Source organism: Corvus brachyrhynchos, unplaced genomic scaffold (assembly GCF_000691975.1).
Source record: "Corvus brachyrhynchos isolate BGI_N302 unplaced genomic scaffold, ASM69197v1 scaffold60, whole genome shotgun sequence".
Lineage (NCBI taxonomy): Eukaryota > Metazoa > Chordata > Aves > Passeriformes > Corvidae > Corvus > Corvus brachyrhynchos.
In genome coordinates, this window is record NW_008236767.1 from 3239819 (window position 1) to 3240172 (window position 354).

The window sequence follows — 354 nt, forward strand, 5'->3', positions numbered from 1 at the left end:
CCGCCTGTGCGGGGTGTGTTCCTACATGTATATACATATATATGTATTACATATATGGGTGTGCCTGTGTGACTGATAGCTGCGTTATAGCGTGTCATTGCAGCGCTGTCCGACGGGGAGGGCCATGCCTTCGGGGGATCGCCGGCAGGGCGCCGTGTGCGCTGCTGGAAGCACGAGTGTGCGGAGCAGGAGGGCAAGGATCACGCAGGGCTTTCCGGAGGCCCAGGGAAGCTTGTCCCTCACTCCTTTTGCTCCCTTTGGGTCCGCTCCTTGTCCGAGGCAGCCCGGACGAGCGGCGCTGGCTGTGCGCCGGTGGCGGTGGGCGCCGCAGAGCCGTGCTCCGGGTTAGAGGCT